Raw genomic sequence first — 21,332 nt, 5'->3', positions numbered from 1 at the left:
GTAGTCACACACACACAAGCCTTGAAAAACCTGTTGCCACTTGCTTAAACGAGCACAGCCTTTCAGATTTGGAAATATAGCCAAAAGGAAAACAAACAAAACTCATGTACTACTCATATTGCATCTGAAGAACTATGTCCAGTCCTGGACATCACATATTTAGAAGAATTTAGATAAATTGGAACAGGTTCAGAGGAGGGCAACGTAGATATGGTCCATAGTATGAAAGACAAGCCCTACGACGGGGTATGTTTAGCCTGAAGAAGAGAAGATTGTGACAGCATTCTTCACACACACACACACACACACACACACACACACACACACCCTGCAACAAATAAGACAAGGTATTTAAAATCAACACAAAGTAAAACTGATTTGTAGCTAAATATTATTAAGTTGGTTGCGCTTGTAATAAAGTCTAGGAACACTATATGCTAAACCCAGAACTGCAGTATAACATCTGATCAGTAGAGGGCAGACATAACCCAACAAATTTGTACCAAAGAAGAAATTACATTCTTGCGATAGAATGATTGTCCTGTTACTTTTGAAGAATAAAGGGACAATTCTGACATTGTTAAATGTCTTCTTGGGTCCATTACTCTCAAATCTAAAGGAAAGTTCAAGCTTACCAGGTTCCATGAAAATATCTCACTTTATGGAAACATCCATACCTTATAGGTGCAGAAGACTACTGTATATTCTATGACAAGATACTACCTTTTACTTATATTATTCATCAGGGTTCCTCCCCCCCTAAAAAAGAAGCATCTTAACTAAGCAGTGTTCGAAATGCAGGTGAATTCTGGGTGCCACCAAGCTGCTTTTCTTCACTCTGAATAAACAGGTTAGAAAACGGAAATATTACAGCCTTGCAGTCTATGTCTTAAAATGTATCTGTGATTCTCACCTGCACACTGTTATCAGGGATGAGATTTTCACCCAGAGATTCATTCCCAATTCCAGAATCGTCCTTCAGAATGGGATCATCTGTGGCCACTGAGGGGTTTGGTTTCAGAAAGGCAAACTCATTCCGGTCTGCCTTAGACGCTAAGCACACTTCATATGAATAGGGCAATGTCAATGTCCCATTATTGTAATTGCAGGAAAATTTGTGTCCCAAGCTAGAGTACAAGTCAGTATTGTAGGATCCAAGCACTGTTGGGCTTCTCTGTCTCCGACATTTAAGTATTAAAACTGTTAAGACTGTAAAAAGGAATAAGAATGAGACCAAAGCCAAGGCTATAACTAAAATGGCATTCATATCAGACTGATACTTAGAGTCAATGGCTGGTTTGCTCATTTCCGGAAGTGCCTCTTGGAAGTTCTCGGCAACCACGAGGTTGAGGACCACAGTAGCTGAGAGCGGAGCCTTCCCATTGTCCTTCACCAAGATGACCAGCTTCTGTTTCACAGCATCTTTCTCCAGAAGGGCTCGTGATGTCCTGATCTCTCCCGTGTGGGTCCCAATGGTGAAGAGGGCCGGCTCTGTGGCCTGCAGCACTTGGTAGGAGAGCCAGGCATTGTGCCCAGAGTCCGCGTCCACAGCCACCACTTTGGTCACGAGGTAGCCTGGCTCTGCCGAGTGAGGAACCATCTCAAACAAGGCAGAGCCCTCAGCACCTGGGAAAGGATACAGAACGCGAGGGCTGTTATCGTTCTGATCCAAAATGTACACCCACACGGTGGCATTGTTGCTGAGAGAGGGAGAGCCGCCATCTTGGGCCTTCACTTGGATCTGAAACTCCCTGAATTGCTCATAGTCAAAGGAGCGCTGTGCATAGATAGTTCCCGTCTCAGAGTTGATGGAGACGTAAGAGGAGAGAGGCAGCTCCTCCATGTTGCTGTTGAGGATGGAGTAAGTGATACGTGAGTTGCGGTCCAGATCCGGGTCCGAAGCTTTGAGGGCAAAAATGGAGGCACCTGAGGGATTGTTTTCTGGCACAAAGACACTGTAGGTTGATTTTTCAAAGGAAGGGGGGTTGTCATTGATATCTGAAATCTGCAGGGAGATGGTTTTGTTGGAGGAGAGAGGGGGGCTACCTTTGTCGGTGGCCGTGATTGTGATGTTGTATCCTGAGGCTTTTTCTCTGTCTAGGGGACTCTCTGTAAGTAACTTGTAGTAACTGTTAGATGAAGAAAGAATTTTAAAAGGCAAATTATATTGTATGTGGCAAGTAACCTTCCCATTTTCTCCTTCATCTCTATCATCCACATTGATCAAAGCTATGACAGTTCCTGGTAGAGAGTCTTCAGGAACTGGACTAAAGATAGATGTTAGCAAAATCTCTGGAGCATTGTCATTCTCATCCAGAATATCAATCTCGACTTTACAATGTGCCAGTAGTCCACCACCATCTTTGGCTTCCACTAACATCATATAGCTTCTGGATTCTTCAAAGTCTAAAGTCTCCCTAACTAAAATTGCTCCACTTTCAGGATCCAGGCTGAATTTCTGTCTTGCTTTAGCTGGGATATTGCTAAAACTGTATCTTATCTGTGCATAAGGACCTTCATCTGCATCTGAGGCTTTCACCTGGATCACTAACGATCCTTTTGGTGCACTCTCTTTTAGGCTGAGTTTATAGACTTCCTCAGTGAAAACAGGTGGGTTGTCATTGGCATCAGTGACATTAATCCATATCTGGGCTGTTCCAGTTTTTCTTGGTTCTCCACCATCCAGGCCTGTAAGGATCAAGTGGAGGCTGTGCTCACTTTCCCGATCCAGAGGTTTGCTTTGCACTAAAATAGGATATTTATTTCCATCTGGACTTTCTTTAACTTCCAAGGTGAAGTACTGGTTACTGCTCAGCTGGTAATTTTGCAGAGAATTTATTCCAACGTCAGGATCTTCAGCACTTTCAAGGGGGAATATGGCTCCAGTCAAGCTAGATTCACTTATTTCTAGCTTGATATCATCTTTTAAAAATTGTGGTGCATTATCATTAATATCCTCTATGGTGATGCTTATATGAAAAACATTTAGAGGGTTTTCAACCACAGTTTCAAAGTTAAGGACACAACGTGGTGATTTCCCACAGATTGCTTCTCGATCTATTTGGTCTCTTACATAGAAGTCTCCATGTTCCTCATTCACAGTAAAGAACTGAGCATTAGCTGCAGAAACAATACGGAGCTTCCTCTTCACTAGGTCTCTCTTACTCAGACCCAAATCCTTGGCCAGATTTCCCACAAGAGAACCCTTCTCCCTTTCCTCAGGAATTGAATACCAGACCTCTTCCGACATTGTCAGGCAGAACAAAGAGAATAACAAGGAAAGCTGTACTTGCCGCCGGAGTGGCTCCCTGCTCCCTGTGATCTTCAGCCATTTCCTCGGCTGCTTTGTTTGCATCTTTTCTTTTCTGATTCGGGTCTTCAAGTTTCTTTCATGCTGCAAGAAGTTGTTGTCAGGAGCAGGCATCATTCCCTGATGCAGTCTCAACGGGGAGGGATCCATTTTTGGTAGGATGCTATATTGTTGTCCCTCAATTCCAGCTCCTTCAGATTTGTAGAACTTAACTCAGTAATTGTTACATCACAGGAAAAGTGAATGGACCCCTGATTTCTATCCTTATCCCGTATTGGCCAACAGCGGCACTCTGAGTCTCTGCTGGAAAACTGCAGGAGCACCTACTGGCACAACATGCTGATAAGAGTTCAGAGGCTGACAGGGTAGCAACATTTCTCTCTAGATGTGCACAGGTTTATGCAATTATTTAGTTGTGTGTGCATTTCACAATTCTCCTTAAGGCAGTATGTGCAAGAGTGAACACACATATGGTGCATACAGGAAACACTCTGAAGTTATTACCTATCAGTGGGCTTTGTATCAAGAACTTCATAAACAAAGTTTCTGAGGCAGAAATATAGCACTCGGCACTTAATTTCAGAGGGTTTCCTTCACAATAGCCCCCCAAAGCAAAGCCTTAAATTCTTCAGAAGGTCTAAAGGCAATGCCCATAGTACCAGCTTTTGTGCCAAACTGCCAACCTCTTTTTTATGATTAGAGGAAGAAACTGAGGCAGAAAGGGGTGGGAGTCATTATGAAGAGCTGTCATGTGGGGAACAACTACAAGTGCTGGGCCCTTGCTCCCCACCCGCTAGAATTTCTGAATCCACAATACTTCATTTCATAGGGCAGGAATGGGCAGACATCAAGTTAATCTATCAGTCAGAACCAGGTGCAAAAGACATAGGGTTGTAGTCAACTAAGTCCTACCCTGAGGTAGACTCAGTGACATAAGTGAACCTAAGTTTGTCATGTCCATCAACTTCAATAGGTCTGAGTAGGACTAGCATTGAGTACCACCCACAGAATTAAACAACAGGCTTCTTCTGAGCACATTCTGAGCCAAGGAATGTGTTTTCAGTACCAGAACAGAACTGTTCCACAATCATTCTACACAAAAGTTCACTCCTGGTTAGTTTTCCTCATTTCGGCAGCCTAATTTAGGTGAAAAAAAGTTTTTTGTTATTGTTAAGCTGGGAGCCAGAAACCCTTGCCATTCTGCTGAAAATCACCCAAAGATCTATCAGTAGATCCTGACCCACCACCTGCCCATCTCTGTCTAGGATACTGCATGCGATACTTCTGCAATAATTGCAACAATTTTGTTTTCTAGCCTTATATCCTATTCAATCTACAGAGACTGAGGATAGGCAAGAACGTTATATAAACAGACAAGTTGCAAATGATAATTGTAGTCACTGATGACAAAATCAGAGTGTTTGAAATATGTTCCTAAAATCAGTATGGGCCATACAGGAAGTATATGTCTGAGTCCAAATCCATGGCCACTACCTTAGTGACCAGGTAGGTAGCCTGGCTCAGAGGAGTGAAGGGCCAGCTCTATCCCTGTGGAACCATCAGTGGGAGGGAAGGGGTACAGGATTTGGGGAGCACTGTCATTTTGGTCCAGGATGAAGAGAGTCACTGAGACCTTGGAGCTGAGTGGTGGGGAACCTCCATCCTTGGCTCTTCCATGGAACTTAATCTCCTGGAACTTTTCATAAATGAAAGAACATCAGGCATAAATAACCCCAGACAGAATTAATAGAGTTATATAGACAAATTACTGATCTCATTTTTAATAAGTTATTCTCAGTCTGGATACGTTGTTCTTCATGGACCTCACAACCCTGCCCCAGGACTGAGTAGCTGAGATACTGTCTGGCTCTCAGAATCTTCCTCATCTCTTTGGGGGCCACAGGCTCAGAGAAGAAGGTGAATCAGGCAGGAACATAAGAGTTGCCGCAGTACCTGGATAGCCGCTGCAGAGGCTACTCATGAGAAGGAATCAAATGGAAACAAGTCCTGCCTGAGATCCTGGAAGGGATGGGTCCTCTAGCTCCTGTATAAGCTCCAAGTCTAAGTTCCTTCACTGCTGAAGCAACAGCTCCCATCTCCTCTTCAGTCTGCGTGATGCACAGAAACAGCCACTACTTGGTACCAAACTGTAATGGTTGCTGATCGATTTCTTCAGTTTGAAAGGGAGACTGTCAGAACCGAACACAGGATTTCTCCATGGATTCTTTAATCGAGATTTTGCATGCTTAGGAGGGCTTCTGTTGTCATCTTGAGAGAGATTTCTTTGGGGGGTTTTCTTTGGCAGTACAATATGTGAGGATATGGCTAACTAAAGAGCATAGCCATACACAGGTAACAAGGATAACAAATATTAACAATCTCTATATTGAGCCTGGACTCACTGAATAATGGAGGCTTGTTTAAAGCCCAAGGCACTGTCAGTGCATCAAGAATTGTGACTCAGGTTTTTGAAGTACCAGACTTTTCTGACTCTCCTCCTTAATATACTGTGAGGAGCGGATGGTGAGCAGCTTCCTCTTTGTGGTTAAGAATTTTTTCTACCACCAGTTCAACATATCTGGCACCTCCAGCTGCTATTTTCATGTCCAGGATAAAATTATTCCTTTAGCTGATTTTGAGGTTCTAGAGAGAATTGGCTTTCAAATCAGTGTCTTGTGCCTTATAGATGGTAAATTGGAGTTCTCTTGCTTTATTCTCACCAACTTTTGTTTCTGGTTCTTCTGATGGGAACCTGGGCCCATTGTCATTAATAGCTATCATTTCAGTTTCCACTCCATAAATTTTCATTGACCCCTCCATATATAATCACAAAATTCATGACACACTTCTCTACATGGCCACAAATTCCTCTCCATATATTTGGTCTGTGGTGTGTAAATGACCAGCTTCAGAGTAAAATACTGAGACCTATATTGTGAAAACAATGTACACCTCTCTCTGAAAGATCTCTTATATCCAGTCTCATCTCATTTGTGCAGAAGAAGCATGCACTCTGCTACTGAAGCCACAGTTCTCCCTTTAATTACTGTTAGAGCTGACCATGATTTGGCCACACCATTTTAAAGAGCCCCAGAATATGAGGAAAGCACTTTTGAGTATGTGTAGACTGCCTATCTTTTATTGCTAAGTCACCACAATAAACTTTCACGTGTCTGATGTTGGTGGGAAGTATAACAGGGCACAAGTAAAGTTGGGTTCCAAAATATTGGTTGGGGTGATGCAATACTTTCTGACTTCTTATAACAGCTGATTGTCTCCCACACCCTATTACAAACCATTCTTGAAACTCAGTTTTTATTAGCTTCAAAAGCCCCATCCATTATGGCATGGGGACTGCAAGTGAACAAAAACACGCCCCACAAATGCTTTCAGATTCACAGAAAGAGTCTTCTCTGGATCCTGGCCCAAGCCTTTCATGAAGCAGAAAACATTGGCACGATCTGAACTATTTTGGGGAAAATGTTTTACAGTTGTAAAATATATGCAAAATTTGTAGTACACAAAGAGTTCTAAAATATGAACAGATTATTTTAAACAGATTTCACGCAAATGCAGCATTGAAAATGTCTCCTGATACTACCCTCTTCAGAGATCCCAATTTCTATGTGGAGGTTTGTGGCCAACATCAATATACTATTAATTAGCAAGAAGAGATCACATCCCTATCTCCTGACAGCTAAACAAATAGTAACTTTTTAAAAAGCAAAGCTAATCAAGTAAAATTGCTACCTTATTTAATGAAAGTGGATATAACAAACATGCTTCTCAGATTGTTATGAGCTCCTCTTAGAACGGTAGTACTTCAGTACTTCATTCTGCTAAGCATAATTACATGTCAGGAAGTCCAATAGATTTTAGTGAAGCATACTTCCAAGTACATATGATCATGAGAGCAGCCAATGAAAATCAAAGTTATTATTAGGAAACAAACCTAAACAGAAACAATGATAAAGTAAATGATTCACAGTGAGCTCAGTGGTCTAGATAAAGGAAAATGGGTCATTTCAGCAAGAGATGCCCACCTCACTGCCTCTTTCTATGGTTGTTCACTGATTATTCCTTCATGTGTAGAATTCATGCACATTCCCCAATGTTTGTGCTGCCTCTGGCCCTGTCCAACATCTGCATATTCAGTGGAGCATTGGGAAGAAGAACCTACACGTTTACAGCCGTATGTGCATAGGTTTTAACCTGGCTTGGGTGTTATGACTGAACAAGGAATTGCAGTATTGTAAGGGTGTTTCATTATCAGGGTTCTCAATTGTGAGGAGGCTTCTAAGAGCTCAGTGCAGTGGATGGAGTCAGCTGACTGCAGGGCTGGCAAACAGGACCCCATGCTCCTTACTTGTCTTACGATGCTTTTCAGGTATAATAAAAAAAAACCTCTTTGTACTCAGTTTCTGTTGCATGGATTCAGCCTCTCCTGCACTGAATCCATTATGCCACACGCTAGGCATCTCTTTTGTGTTACATCACATCTCCATGGCAGCCACTTTGTGTCAAGACACGCCTCTATAGCAGCCATTTCTGGCTGGTGACCACAACACTCTCTCCAAATTCCAAATGTGCTTACTGGACAAAAAACGCTGGCTACCCTGCTTTATATTCACTATGCAAGAAAGGCCATTATTTGACTTGAGCATTATCAGTTTGGACATTGTCCTGTGCAAATGTCAGAAAAAGTGAATGCATTACATATCTATATCTGTATCTAATCATCTATATCATTTGTATCTATATCTATATCTATATCTATATCTATATCTATATCTATATCTATATCATTCTGCCAATTCACCTTGGATGAATAGCAGATTTTAAAAAACCTATGTTTATTTTAAGATAGGTTTCCTTTCATTTGGAGCTCAAAGGTCAAACCCTGAGGAAGATAAGGAAAGAGGATTGAGGTGGTCTCCTCAGGTGAAGTACAAAATGCAACATGAAAAGAATCCCAGGCTCACTAGATTTTTACTCCATTCCCATAAAAGCTCACTGGAATTCCTCGAACATATTGGGTTGAAATGAAGTTACCTTTACTCTTATCAAGGTTTTATTCCATATTCTGATTGTAAAACATGCCACAGGAAATATGAACATGGATGGCTCTCTTGCTAAAGAGCAAATTTCATAGTCTGTAAGTTCTTTTCCAGGTGCTGTGACCCCAGCACACATATGATCCACACAATATCTGTTGTTGACACATGAACAGCCCAGACTATTCTCAATCACAGCCACGTGGAGAAATGTGTGTGAACCAGCAATACATGCAACCAAACAAAATGTCCATGATATGGGAATGTCACAAAATGCTGATTTCTATATTTGTGTATTACTAGTTCACAACATGTAGTTATATTATCCATGTTATCATGGGTGCCTTTGTTGTCAAGCTTCTGCTAGGATGGCATATGTGTGGGAGAATGCTATTCTATTAGATGCTATTAATTTTCGGGGATAGAAAACCATATGGATAGAATTAATCTACTCAACAGATTGGTAAAAACCAAGGGAAATTATTCAATCTATAGCTACACTGATATAGCCAGATCACAACAAAAGCAGAAAAAGAAGATGCTCAGCTTAGTTTAGGAAAGGACTCGCTTGTAAGAGTGCCAAGAATCCAAGTACCAGTTGGATGTGCTAAGTAAGCATGTTCAGAATGCCTCAGTGGCATGCCGTTCAGGCAGGTCTAAGTACTGGTTCTTCCCATATAAAGCATCAGACACTTGAGCACATAATGATCTAAAAACAGTAGCTCATAATACCTATGAGGAAGAAAGATGTAGTGCCAACATCACAGTTCTGAAAGCAAAACTTACCTGCTCACCAACCTCCTCTTTGGCATTGGCATCCCCACAGTTGCCATCCACAAGAACCACCTGAGAGCTATCATTGCATAACAAATTTTCTGCCACCTGGATATGGGGTTTTGGGAAAGAGATCTCCTCTTTCCTCATCTCTGATGATAGACAGAGTTGGTAGGAATAAGGTAAAGTTCCTTCTTCATAGTTTGGTGGAAATATGACCTGCGCCTTAGAAAAAGCATTAGGTTCAAAGCATTGGAATAATTTGGGATTTCCTGATTGTCGAAGTTTCATGACAATGACCAGTATCACCGTCAGGAGGAATAAAAATGAGATCAATGCCAAAGCCAGCACCAAGTAAAACTGGAGGTCAGAATGATGTTCTGTGTCACTGGATTGCCTAGTCATTTCTGGAAGTGCCTCTTGGAAGTTCTCGGCAACCACGAGGTTGAGGACCACAGTAGCTGAGAGCGGAGCCTTCCCATTGTCCTTCACCAAGATGACCAGCTTCTGTTTCACAGCATCTTTCTCCAGAAGGGCTCGTGATGTCCTGATCTCTCCCGTGTGGGTCCCAATGGTGAAGAGGGCCGGCTCTGTGGCCTGCAGCACTTGGTAGGAGAGCCAGGCATTGTGCCCAGAGTCCGCGTCCACAGCCACCACTTTGGTCACTAGGTAGCCTGGCTCTGCCGAGTGAGGAACCATCTCAAACAAGGCAGAGTCCTCAACACCCGGGAGAGGATACAGAACGCGAGGGCTGTTATCGTTCTGATCCAAAATGTACACCCACACGGTGGCGTTGTTGCTGAGAGAGGGAGAGCCGCCATCTTGGGCCTTCACTTGGATCTGAAACTCCCTGAATTGCTCATAGTCAAAGGAGCGCTGTGCATAGATAGTTCCCGTCTCAGAGTTGATGGAGACGTAAGAGGAGAGAGGCAGCTCCTCCATGTTGCTGTTGAGGATGGAGTAAGTGATACGTGAGTTGCGGTCCAGATCCGGGTCCGAGGCTTTGATTGAGAAAATGGAGGCACCTGAGGGATTGTTTTCAGGCACAAAGACACTGTAGGTTGATTTTTCAAAGGCAGGGGGGTTGTCATTGATATCTGAAATCTGCAGGGAGATGGTTTTGTTGGAGGAGAGAGGGGGGCTACCTTTGTCGGTGGCCGTGATTGTGATGTTGTATCCTGAGGCTTTTTCTCTGTCCAAAGGACTATCTGTGAGAATTTTGTAATAATTGTTAGATGAGGATAAGATTTTAAATGGTACATTACCTTGTAGATGGCATGTAATTTTTCCATTTTCTTCAGAATCTTTATCCTTTACACTGATAACAGCAATTACTGTCCCAGGAACAGAATCTTCAGGAATTGGACTAGATAAGGAGGCCAGAATGATCTCTGGAGCATTGTCATTCTCATCTATAATCTTTATTTCAATTTTACAGTGAGCCACTAATCCTCCTCCATCTCTTGCTTCAACTGTCATAGTGTACTTCTCTGTTTCCTCAAAGTCAAGAGCTTTTTTAATTGTAATTGTACCACTTTGTGGTTCTAGTTCAAATATTTGGTGGGCTGTTTCTTGGATGTTATTAAAAATATAACTAATATGTGCATTTAGACCTTCATCCCTATCAGAGGCTTTTACGTGGAGTATGGGGGACCCCACAGGGGAATTTTCCCTCACGGTGATCTCATAGACCTCTTGATTGAAGACTGGTGGGTTGTCATTGGCATCTGTGACATTAATCGATAACTGGGCTGTCCCAGTTTTTCTGGGCTCACCTCCATCCAGGGCCGTAAGGATCAACTGAAGGGAGTGATCATTTTCCCGATCCAAAGGTTTTTGCAGCACCAATTCCGCATATTTATGTCCATCCACACTATCCTGAACCTCCAATGTGAAAAACTGATTTGGGCTTAACTGGTAGTCTTGAAGAGAATTCTTCCCAATATCAGGATCTTCAGCTTTCCCAAGGAGAAATCTGGCACCTGGCAATGTGGATTCAATTATTTCAAGCCTTATATTGTCATTCAGGAAATGTGGTATATTGTCATTAATGTCCTGAATCGCTACACTTACATGGAAAACATTTAATGGATTTTCAACTAAGGCTTCAAAATTAATGAAGCACTGTGTGCTCTCTTTGCACATTCCCTCACGATCTATCCTCTCATTCACATACACATTTCCATTTTCTGCATTGATACTGAAATATGGTTTTTTACCTTCAGAAATGATATGCAGGTTTCTATTCCTCAGTTCTCTGGCATTCAGTCCCAGATCCTTGGCAAGATTTCCCACAAAAGATCCCTTTGCCATCTCCTCAGGGATGGAATAGTGAACTGACTCTGAGATCTCCCAGCAGAGGAAAAACAATAATAGTAGAAGCAAAATGTGGCTTCTGAATGCCCTGAAGCTTTCTCTAGGAATAACTTCCATCCTCATCTCCATTCTTCTGCTAATGAGCAGGTGAGCTAATATATATTTTTGTCCAAAATACAGGTATTCAGAAGAATAAGTTGATTCCTTTGATTTCCCTCTCAGTTTGCTTGTATCACATTTGTTTCCTCATCTCAGTAACAGCAGGCAGGTCTTTGTAGTCTGTTCTTTCTGCAGCTGGTGAGTAGCAATCTGACAGCGGATCCCTAATAGCTCTTTGATTCCCAAATTGGCCAACAGCGGCACTGTGAGTTCCAACTGAAGAACTGCAAGTGAATCAGCTCCAAGAATAAACCGGAAGAACTGAAATATATGCTTTCCCTCTCCATAAAAAAACATTTTAATACTTTGAAAGCAACATTTAGTGACTAAAAGGAATTGTGTTATGTATTACAGTACTAAGTTCTTGACCATATTGATGGATGTGTACAACCCCTTCACAATTTTAATGTTTTCAACAAAATATCCCTCACAGGCCATTTGCAAGAAAATCACTTTATATACATAAAATATTATATTTTAATTAGATGAAAGTTCTGGATTTCATCCCTTATATTGCCTTCTTTTTTGAAATAATCATTGCTTTAAAAAAATATATCCACACTCCTTTTTTAAAAAAAGTATTTGTAAAAAAGTATTTTTTTGAAAAAACAGGAAAGGATCACTTTTTTGTAGATTCAGTCCAGTAAAGATGGTCTGTGTTCATGGGATTCTTGTACCTGAAATGTTTGATGCCAATGGGCAATTTTCTGAAACTCTTCCCTCAAGACCAGTAGATTTTTTTGACTTTGACTACTCACAACAATGTTTCAGTACATTTTCCAAATAAGGGAGGAAATATGCCGCTAACAATTACTGTAGGTATGTAGATTTATATGCAGAGGATACAACAGCTTGCCAATATGGCAAAGTTGAAAACATTTATACTACATCTATCACCAATGCATTGATCCCCACAAACTGTGAGATGGGAGCGCCACTGAAATTCACACTCCCCGACTCAACCAGCTGAGAATTTCTCCATCTGTGCAACCTGATGACCACTAACACAAGGAGGAAGATGAGGAACAAGCAGGAGTCAAAAGCCACTGCAAGGGCCAGGTAGAAGGTGAGGTCAGACGGAGGAGCAGATGATGGAACTGTCTGTGCTAACTTAGAGAAACAAAGATAGAGAGAGGAAACAAAGTCAAATTTCAAAACGATGTTAGAAAAAAAGAAGGTTCAGCACCAGAAGAGAGATTTATGGTGAACATTAGAAGAAATTTTCCAGTTGTAGGAGCAATTCAGACATTGTATAGAACATTGTGCCGTATCACTCTTTGGATATTTTCATGAAAAAAGTTATAAAACAATCTATTAAGGAGTCTTTAAGTCTGGGGTACATTGCCTTAGATTAGTTTGCTTTCTCTTTCTCTTTCCTACAATATGATATTTTGTTTCAGTGGGGGAACACTGGTGGGAGCGACACAGAAACTAGAGTGGCCCAGATACATTGCATGGAATTCATTCTCTTGCTGATCAGGAGGGGAGGAATTGTGAGAGGAAAGAGCACCTCACAGGCCACAATACTCCCTTATATACACATCTCCTAAAAACACAGAAACCTATGCTTGCACCATATAACCTGCTGCTTCTGGTTAGTTAATCAGTGAACCCTACTTCTTTACTCATAAGCACTGATAAATTAAGATCCTCACTACAAGTAACACAGAGAAGGAATGTATAAGAGAGCATTTTTAGATTACAACTCTGAAAGTGTGTTTAGGGGGCAACACGTTTATGTTAAATGCTCTTAAGTATCTGCTATGAGAGAATGGCCAGGATTGGGATGAGATGGTGGTTTCATTGGTTGGATGTTGCCTCTGATTCCCGGAATAGGATGGGTGTAGTAATCATGTGACCTGATATTTTGCTGCCATAAAAATGCTAAGTTTTGTCATAGTGCATTCGAGTTGTATGCAAAAATTGCTACAGTAAGTCTGGAACGCATCTGGAGAACAATTGCAAATCCAACCAAATGACAGGTTTGAGCAGGGTTTTAAAGACAGGCTTTAAAAGGAAACAGTTGTAGATGGTCTACACAGAAACCTAGGAGGATGCAACAAAGAAATAAAAGAAATCAAACTGAATCCATGTCATAGGGTTGCCATATGTCCTCTTTTGCCAGGACATGCCCTCTTTTTCATGGGTATGTAAAATGAGAGTTGTCATTTTACATACATTAAAACATTAGTTAAAAGTCGAGGTTGGCAAATGTGTCCTCTTTTTTCTATTCAAAATATGGCAACCCAGGAAGATAAAAAATGATAAGAGGACCACAAGAAACAAATGAATGGAACAGAGATAGATCGGGTGGACTGAGTATTTCAAGGAGAAGAATAGTTGACAAAGTGCAAATAGAAGAAGAATGGCGATAGAATGAAAAATTGTAAAACAAAATTATAATTTAATGGCACTATGCCATAAATAGAACTTCCGGTATAGATGAGATGTGTCAGAAAATGGAATCACAATGTGGTGTTTTTGTTCTCACTCTTACATTTAGCCTTATTTTGATTTACAGTATTTATAGCACACTCTTCATTGAATATTTCCAGTCCCAATGACTTGAGTCCACTAAAGTTTATACTATAACAAATATGTTTGGGTTGCATCCAATGCTTATGTTTCTTCTCCTCTCCCCTCCTCAGTTGTCCTAATAAACAGTATTTAAGAGATCAGCTTGGCCCTACAACACAGAAAAATGGCAAAGCCCAACCCCTGCCCCAAATGAGGAAGCAACTGCAAATGAAGAAAGAAATTGCCAGTTTGCAACTAAAGCAGCATGCTGGCCATTACTTTTGATGGGAATCCCTGAAAAACTTCCCCTATACTTTTCCAGCCCCAGAGCTCCAGCTTACAACTAGCTGCTCTATACAGCTTAGCTTATTTGAAGGCTGGTGATGGGAGAAGAGAGAGGGCAGGAGAAGGCAAAGCCACACATAAAATGATGGCCAGCACATTGCCATTTGTGTGCACCTGAGGGTATGGCAGGAAAGAGGAGTGGAAGCAAGCAAGAAGCTTGCATACAGATGCATCCTAAATATAATTATTCTTAAATTGTTCAGCACTTCTGCACACTACTTCTGGAAACCTCAATAAAGCTACTCCTTACGGACATCATTACTTTGAAAGTCCAAGACACTGAGACTGCAGTCTTATACATGTTCACTTCACCTGGAGTTCCTTTTGAGTAGACATGCATGGGATCCTACTGTAAACTTCCAACGTCATAAATACCACAGAACTGGTTTAGTAGTCCAACTGAGTAAAGCAAAGCTACTTAGATCCAATGCTTAGATATTTTTGCCTTGACACTGTAAACCTTACTCTTTTATCGTGCATAAATCAGTAGACGGTTCATGAGGGGCCCAATAAATAAGGCTGAGCTACTGCTTTCCAGATTTAAATAACTCATTTTTCAGTGAACATATATGTCAGAGAAAATGAATTCTCCTCTATATAATGTTTCAGTGTCAGTTATGGTAAAAGATCATGCAGCGTGCAATGAAAAATATTCTGGAATAAACCATACCTTATCATCACTTGCCATCTCAGAAATTAAATTGCTTCCTCCGTTGCCTGTAAAAGGTTTTTCACTGCCAATAATATTGTCTACCATCTGAACACTGGGTGTCAGGAAGGCAAACTCATTCTTCCTGGACTCAGAAGACAGACACAGCTGGTAGGAATAGGGCAAAGTCCCATCTTCAAAGTTGGGTGGGAAAATGGCACCATTCTTGGAATGGGGAACAGGACCAAAGCACTGTAGGAACCTGGGATGCCCTGATTGACGGAGCTTCATTGTAACGGCCAGAATGACAGTCAAGAGGAACAAGAAGGAGATCACAGCTAAGGCCAGCACCAAGTAGAACTGCAGGTCAGACTGATACTCTGAGCTGCTGGGTTGGCTCTTCATTTCCGGAAGGGCCTCCTGAAAGTTCTCAGCAAACACCAGGTTCAGAGTCATGGTGGCCGAGAGAGACGGCTGCCCGTTATCCTTCACCATAATGACCAGTCTCTGTTTCACAGCGTCTCTCTCCACAAAGGCCCTGGCGGTCCTGATCTCTCCAGTATGAGAACCAACCGTGAAGAGTGCCGGCTCAGTGGCCTGAGTCAGGTGGTAGGAGAGCCAGGCGTTGTGTCCAGAATCTGCATCCACGGCCACCACCTTGGTGACAAGATAATCTGCCTCGGCCGAACGAGGAACCATCTCAAACAAGGCTGAGCCCTTGGCTTCTTGTGAGGGGGACAGGATACAAGGGCTGTTATCATTCCTGTCAAGAACAAACACCCTGACGGTCACATTGCTGCTGAGAGGGGGAGAACCCCCATCTTGGGCCTTCACTTGCAGCCGGAACTCTCTGAATTGTTCATAGTCAAAGGATCTCTGGGCATAGATGGTGCCAGTCTCAGAATTAATGGAGATATAGGAGGAGATGGGAAGTTCCTCAATGTTGCTGTTGAGGATGGAGTAAGTGATCCGTGAGTTCTGGTCCATGTCGGGATCAGAGGCTTTGATGGTGAAAATGGAGGCACCTGAAGGATTGTTTTCTGGCACATAGATGCTGTAGGTTGATCTCTGAAATGTAGGGGCATTATCATTGATATCTGAGATCTGTAGTGAGATTGTTTTGTGTGTGGAAAGAGGTGGAGTTCCTCTATCAGTGGCTGTGATTGTAATATTATATGCAGGAGCTATTTCTCTGTCCAGGATACTGTCTGTCTGGAGCTTGAAGTAATTGTTAGATGAGGGAAGAATTTTGAAGGGTAAATCATCTTGTAAATAGCAAGTAACTTTTCCATTATCTCCACTATCTCTGTCATTTACATTGATCAGAGCAATAACTGTTCCTGGCAGAGAATCTTCAGGAACAGGACTGAACATGGAGGCTAAGGTCACATCCGGGGCATTATCATTCTCATCAAGCACAGTTATTTCAATATTGCAATGTGTTAACAGTCCGCCACCATCTTTTGCTGCAACCATCATTGTATATTCTTCAGTTTCCTCAAAGTCCAATGGATCTATAAGAGTGATTGTACCATTTATTGGATCCACTCTGAATTTCAATTGGACACTTGCTGGTATATTGCTGAAATGATACCTGATTTGGGCATTTGTACCTTCATCTTTATCTGAGGCTGCAACCTGAAGTACAGGAGATCCAAGGGGAGTATTCTCCCTCAAGCTGACCTTGTACACCTCTTGAGTGAAAACAGGTGGGTTGTCATTCACATCAGTAACATTAATCCATATCTGGGCAGTCCCAGTTTTCCTAGGCTGACCGCCATCCAAGGCTGTAAGGATTAAGTGGAACATCTGTTCATTTTCCCGATCCAGTGGTTTATTTAGCACTAATTCTGCATAACTATTTCCATCTTTTCTCTTTCTAACTTCCAAATTGAAGTACTGATTGGAGCTCAGCTGGTAATCATGGAGAGAGTTCATCCCAATGTCAGGATCGTCCGCCTTCCCAAGGAGAAATCGTGTGCTTGGCAGAGTGGTTTCAAGCATCTCTAAATTGATATTGCTATTCAGGAACTGGGGTGCATTATCATTAACATCCTGGATTTCTACTGTTACATGGAAAACATTCAGCGGGTTTTCCACCACAACTTCAAACTGAACAAAGCAAAGTGGATTTTTGCCACATATCCCCTCCCTATCAATCCTGTCATTTACATAGAGGTTTCCATTCTCTGCATTGATACTGAAATGCTGCATTTTAGCCACAGACACAGTGTGCAGATTGCGATGTTTTAGTTCTTTGGTGCTCAGTCCCAGGTCCTTGGCGAGGTTCCCCACAACGGAACCCTTTGCCATCTCCTCAGGGGTTGAATAATGAATCTGCTCTGATGCAGCCCAACAGGTAAAAGACAAGAGAGAGAGAAGCAGTACTTGCCTTGTGAGTGCCCTGCCATTCCCTGGGTGCCTTCTCTCCATCTGGCTGGTTCTCTCAAAAACAGGCTGCTTCCTTTTCTCAGTTTCCTATGCTCAAGCTCTCACAGTGATGAAGGAAACAACATGAGGTATCACTGAGGAAGAATAAACTGCCCTTGTTCTCATATGTGTGCAAAGCAAAAGAGATTTTTCCTTCTCTGCAAGAGTTCCCTGTCTCTGTGCTCTTCAGTTGGCCTGCTCTGAATAGCAGGGATGGGAGTTACTGCAGTCTAGGAAGCATCACTGGATCTCTATCCTCTCTCTGGCTCTCATACTGGCCAACACTGACACTTAGAGGACCACTCAAGGAACTGCAAGGAAAACCATGTTCACCATAACATAGAAAGATGGAGCTAAAATAATGCACGTTTCCACAATGTGAACTTTTTCTTTAGCCAATTGCAAGTGGAGCATTTGAAAAAGTTTTTCCTTGTTTCACCTTTGTTTAGCACATTACTTTTATTGTCCACACCTTCAGCAACAAAGGCTTCCAGGGTGGGTTACAGGTCCAAAAAAGCAATATAAATAAAACAAAAATAAAACAAACTACACTCACGATAGAGACCAACTAAGTTTGTTATTGGTATGAGTTTTCGTGTGCATGCACACTTATTTGTGCATGCACACGGAAGCTCATACCAATAACAAACTTAATGGGTCTCTAAGGTGCTACTGGAAGGATTTTTTAAATTTTGTTTTGACTACGGCAGACCAATATACCTACCTGTAACTACACTCATAATGTTTGGTTATGAATAGATTTCATTTATTTTCTAAGTGGCCTCAATCCAGCTCCCTTTCAAAATGGGATTGGTGGCTCTGGCAGATTTTCATTATTCCCCTTACACATACATGCAAAAGAAGCACAAACTATCCCTTTTTAAATGCAGTGGAAGGCCCTTTGAGATACTAGGTGTGGATAAACTTATGGATAATTCCCCCCCGCTTCACTCAGTTCCCTTCAGCAACAAAGTGAAGAATGGGCTCTCTTTTCCCTGCTACTCTTCTCAGTAACCTCAGTTCATGGTAGATGTGGGCAGAGATGGCAGTTAGCGTTTTGCAGACATATTCAAAGGAAGATTCCTCTTTTGCCTTCCTTGTCAATAATGGGTGTAGCTTCTTCATGCACTAGGACTTTGACTGAGGAGGCTGCAGCTCCCAGAGGAGACCAGAGGCTCTCTCCAAGGTCTTCAGCAAAGGGATCAGAAGACAGCATAGGAACACAGAGGCTAGAGCTACTTTCAGTGGCTTTTTAGATAGTGCTGTGAAAATTGAGATTGCATCTGGGACTGCAGTTTCGCTTACATGAAGATGATACTCATGTCCACTTTTTATTGGTAATATGGTGACATTGTTAATATATATACTTGTGTACAGATATAACTAATATATTTAACGTTCCCCCACCATATTACATATCTGTGTTGCACAAATAAACTGTGCCATTAATTTGAAGCAGAGAATTGAATCCTGTCATGGTAAACAGTGTGGGGTGGTTTCAAGGTTTGAGAGTTTCTTTATCACCAGTAGTTGCTGATCCTTGGTGATACTTCCAAGTAAAGAGCCTTCCTCCATTTCCTCAGGGAAAAAGTGGCGAATCTTCAAGGAGTGGTAATGACTTGCCAATGTTAACAGATAAAAAAGACAGAGTGATAAAAGATTTGTAAGTCTAAGGTGTTAGAAGCGAGATCTTCTGATTCTGAGGTATAAATAGGACCAATGTGAGCAATTTTGTTAGCAGGTTTTATTGAAAATATGCCACCGTGGTCTTTAGGAGGTAGCTTGCTTTGGGTGGTGGGGATAGATTGAGTTGTAGCTTCCTGTCAACAGCTAAAACAGTCCTGCGTGGCACCCCCATGCAATTTCAGTGAACAAGGAAACTCTCTTTGCTGCTCCTAAGACAAATCATAGAAACGCAAACAGGCCTTGTGCCGTGTTCAGACATATCCAACAAGAGCCTGGCATTCTTTATAAAGTCATCCAACTCCATCCAGAACTGAAAGATTTTCATTGCTCTCATAGCTTCTCTCATTCATATTGCAGAAAGTTTTTTTAAAAAATCATACAAAATACAAGGATGATAAATATACAATTACATATGGCTTGAGCTAACTGAAGGCAACTATAGGAGGACACACATCAAAAAGTCCCCTCCCACCGTTGGGACTTTGCAGAGTTATGCGGCCACTGCCAGATCCACAGCCCTGCTGTTCACATTAGCCATAGCAGAATATGGAGATCCAGAATGACCTGGTCCGAGTCTGTTGCATGACTGCAGCAAGACTGGCTCAGGATACAGCAGTTACTGGGCCAGCTCAGCCATGCCCCTGCCCTCAGAATGCCCCATTTGGGGCTCTCCATTGGCTCCTGCACATCCAGCAGGTAGAAGGTGATGTCAGCTGAACCGAGAGAGCCAGGCAGGGGGACGTCTCTGCCTAATCCAACCCCATTGTTCCCTAGCTCAGTGGAAATGGGGGTTGGATTGCTTTGTGTATCATCACTGGCTTATTAAAATACCTGTCTGACCTCTTTAGACTCTCAGATGAGGCCAAATATTATTGCTCAAAATGTGAAATAAATTTGCCTTGTTATAATATCCTACTACACGAACATTTAACACACCATTGTTTTCTATATGATGAAATTCTGGGAGACTGAACCAATGGAAGGGAAAGAGCAGGGAGCCATTCCCCACTGGCAGAGACAATACTTGGCCATTATATGGCACTTCTGAGTGTTAGGCCAGTGTGATTTATTGCACTGGTATTACAGATTTGCAGCTGAGAATGAGAAAAAGTAACATGCCTAATTAGAGCAAAAGCATATGTGGCTTTAAATGTTTTATTACATTGAATGAAAATGCATTCTTAATGGAAATAGATGTCATTGGGGGAGCAGGATCATGACCATGGGTGCAGAGACAGTATCAATGGGACCTTTCGCCTTCTCAGTGCAAATAATGAATTGGGTTAAGATTTTTCTTGCAACTCTGCTTCTGCTGTCCCATCCAAGGGATCTATTTCCATTTTTAAATGCAATAAATCATTTAATGTCACCAAAGTTTGTGGCAAGAGCCAATATTCAAATTACAGATCTCATGCCTATCAGCTCACATACTTGGCCAATAAACTAGATGAGTTCTTACTTAGTATACAGGTTTAATTCCTGATATCTCCAGTTTTTTAAAACATCTAATAAAGCTAGGCTGAGAAACACCTGAGTTACCACCTACTGCTCATAAGGCTGGAAAATACTAATTAGATAGATTATTGACCCTGTTTAGTAAACACACAACTGATCTATCCATATGAGTAAAGACATAAACTATTTCAGACACAGAATTAGAGGGCAGTAAATAAAAGTTCAAATATTTTGGGAAGCCTAGATTTTCAACAGATACTATTATTTGAGAACTAAATAACCTTTCCAAGAGGCAAGAAGCTCAAGAAAGAAGCTCCGAAAGAAGCATTCAATTTAAACAAGATAACCATCACAATCATGCAAAAATTGCTGAACAAGAAAATATATGAATATCTCTAATATTTGTCTCATGGTTGCTCTTTAAGCACTTAAGCTCTTGTGGGACAAGCTGTTTACAATTCTCCTATCTCTACACGCATTTGCTTGCGACAGAAACAACCACATATACAAAAAGTGAACTATGTGAACTCCCAAACCTCATTTTATCTGAAGAGAACAAGTATAAATGAGAGAATATGTCTCCAGTTCCATTTCTTCAGAACAAGTGCAAAACAAATAATATAAATGGCATTAATGT

General features: G+C 41.6%; 1 pseudogene across 1 annotated transcript; it reads right to left on the bottom strand.

The window, feature by feature from the left end:
• Positions 1-889: 889 nt before the first annotated feature.
• LOC308593612 (protocadherin gamma-B1 pseudogene) lies at positions 890-3,460 on the bottom strand (annotated as a pseudogene). Its single transcript has one exon. The product of its transcript is annotated as a protocadherin gamma-B1 pseudogene (transcript).
• Positions 3,461-21,332: the final 17,872 nt, after the last annotated feature.

Source organism: Podarcis bocagei (genome assembly GCF_964188305.1).
Source record: "Podarcis bocagei genome assembly, chromosome: 8".
Lineage (NCBI taxonomy): Eukaryota > Metazoa > Chordata > Lepidosauria > Squamata > Lacertidae > Podarcis > Podarcis bocagei.
This window is presented reverse-complemented; position numbering and strand designations above follow the sequence as displayed.